We start from the raw sequence: 3,090 nt of genomic DNA on the forward strand, positions 1-3,090 counted from the left end.
ATCAGTAGATGGTTTTGGTCATCGGTGGCTGTTAGGGTCTTTATGGGTTAAATACACATGAAATATGAAGAGTCACCTTCAGTCAATGAAGCCTGACCTTTGGGTGTCTGTCTTGTATTTATTGGCTCTTTAATGGCTCATGAAGCTACATTTATCAAACAAATGCAATGAAGTGCTTTGTATGCGCTGAGCTCATTCCTACACACACAGTTCCTATAAATTAAATACAATTACCTGCTTCTGGTTTCCCTCCCAAATGGATATGGAATTTTTTTGTTAATTTCTATGATTATGTTGGCAATTAAATGCTTATTTTTCCACTGGATTCAACTTACTGGACTGATTCTTCTTGTACTACTTACAGTTCTACCAAAAAATGAAGGAAATGGAAAAGTTCCGCCTGTGATTGAATTTGCATTTGGTTTTCTTATTAAAAAAGATACACCATTTCATTCAAATGGGTTGCATTCAAATTCAGGGTGTTTGTCTTAAGCCTCCTTTGATGTTTTGTTTTCCTTCTGTGTCATGGCTTACCTCAGCTTGTCTTAAGGAACAAGAACAATGCAAATCACCAAATTTTAATATAATAAGTAGGACAGAGACATATAGTCATACATTTTTTTGCCATGAGTTTGGATGAAAAAATTTACATTTTTTCAAATATAAATATATTTTTTTAAATTTAATTATCATAAATTCATACATTCGACCATCATTTAACCCTTAAAGACCTAAACAACCACTAAAAACAGCTACTAAGTTATCATGTTAATTAATTTTTGAACTAATAATCCTATGAATACTGTGAAATAATCCTCAACTTTTCAGCAGAGGTGGTGCGCGCAGAGGGGGGAGGGACAAATGGCAGTTGAGTTTGATAGACATATCACCGTTCAATCATTTCAATTGGGCGCTCAAAATGATCGGATGGTCCTGTCTGTTCCACAGGTGACTCAATTTTTTTTTATTTTTGTGTTAAAGGGGATTTTAAGCAATATAGTAAAAAATGCTCCAGTAAAACATCTCACACCCCACCTTTAAGACCAACTATATCAATTTTAATATATTTTAAAGACTTTTTTAAGGTAATAAATGCAGATTTGTAAATTCAAGACTTTTAAGACTTTCTATTTTAACTTAATTTTACTCAGTGTTGATTTTTTTTTTCCCCTTATCGCTATAATTGTTTAAATTGGTCCATAATATATTATTTTTTACATAATATTTGTCACGTTCAGACCATAAATGTCACTTTCAACTATAAGGAACCATCTGGTTTCTTCAACTTTAATTCCAGAAGAAAAATCAGCCTCTAGTAAACATAATAAAATACATGGTTTTAACATTTATCATGATAATTACTGACAACAACTGACAGGAACATTTCTATCATTACATTATTTCAGATCAGTGAGAATGCAAAGTCCTACAAGAAGTATGTGTGATGTGTCCCTCTATCTATCTATCTATCTATCTATCTATCTATCTATCTATCTATCTATCTATCTATCTATCTATCTATCTATCTATCTATCTATCTATCTATCTATCTATCTATCTATCTATCTATCTATCTATCTATCTATCTATCTAGTGTATGTAAAGTGTTCCTGGTAAATACAGTAGAAAAAAAAATCCCCAATTTTATGTGTTTGTTCGAGTGTTTATCAATGAAATGTGATTAATAATAACTGTGAAAAGCTTAATAAAGAAGTGACGTATGGTGACGTTTTGTATAAAACAATCACTGTAGCTTCCACTTGATATTGTATTACATTTATACAGTCACAGAAAACATTATTAGACCGTCAAAAGTCGTCACAAACTATCGTTATGCAATCAAGTACTAACTCCTGTGTGTATCATGTGACTAAAACAGACAGAAAAGAAAACATGGAATGCCTAAAAGCACTGTTTTTGTCAGTACAATGCCATAGATATTAATGTAAGAACTGAAGTGATTTTGGTTATTATCAAGAAAACATGGAAAATGGATAGATATCAGCTCTGTAATTCAACTCTTATGAGCTATTTTTGTTGTTATCATTATATTTGTCCAAACAAATGTACCTTTAGTTGTACCAGGCGTTAACATGAACAAGAAATTGAAGAAAACAACAGTGATCTAATCTTTTTTTTTTTTTTTACACAACTGTACTTTTAGTTCAGTATGATATCAAGAATGTGTTGGGAGTAGTAGAATACACACCAAACAGAGTATAGGATATCAGGATAATTATGTGAGAAATGCATATGTGTGTATAAATATCTGTCTTATAATGTTAACTCTATTTGCATATGAGTTTAGAGCTCTGGTATCTCCTCTCAGGTATTTCCTTTGTAAAAATATACACTACAGATAGTGACAAATCAAATAGAACCGTCTCTTCTGCATTTTTCTTGCCGTACTTAGTTCAACAGATGAAATAAATCAGTGTATGGAAGTTGGGTGTATTTTTCTGAGCAACCACACACAGCCCAGGTCTATCTCTTATATCCAAAACTGGATTGTTTTCAACTGACTTTTGCATCTTTGGTTCCTAGCATGGGTGGAGACTGGGCCCGGCCTTTCCTGAAAGGAAACTGGTATCAGGTGAATAATGTGAATGCCTTATAAAAAGGCCAGCACCTGAAGACACACATTTAACAAAACTAAGACACTGACAAAGGTGGATGTCAGACCCACCCCTTGGAAAAAACAGATTGAATCACTGCTGAGAACAGTGAACCTCTACTGAGTGATTTTCCAGTCGTCTGAGGAGGAGGAAGCTGTCTTTAATCCACAATGAAGTACCTTATCCAGGGGCTCTTTTCGCTGGTTTTGCTCGGATTCGTCTACGCAGTGGTAAGTCTGAGTGTATATCTTTAAAAAGTGTTTATAGACGACCAGAAATAATGTTAAAAAAGCTACATTTCATTTAAAAAAGTCACATGTCTCTGAGTTAAATACATTCACACAATAAGATATACAGTATTGAATGTATTTTTCCATTTTTCCAAGTGCTGTTTTTTATCAAGCACCTACATATGATACCTTGTTGTAATATTTTACATGAAATAAACAATCCCATGTAATATTTCAAATGTAGC

Source organism: Sphaeramia orbicularis, chromosome 11 (genome assembly GCF_902148855.1).
Source record: "Sphaeramia orbicularis chromosome 11, fSphaOr1.1, whole genome shotgun sequence".
Classification (NCBI taxonomy): domain Eukaryota; kingdom Metazoa; phylum Chordata; class Actinopteri; order Kurtiformes; family Apogonidae; genus Sphaeramia; species Sphaeramia orbicularis.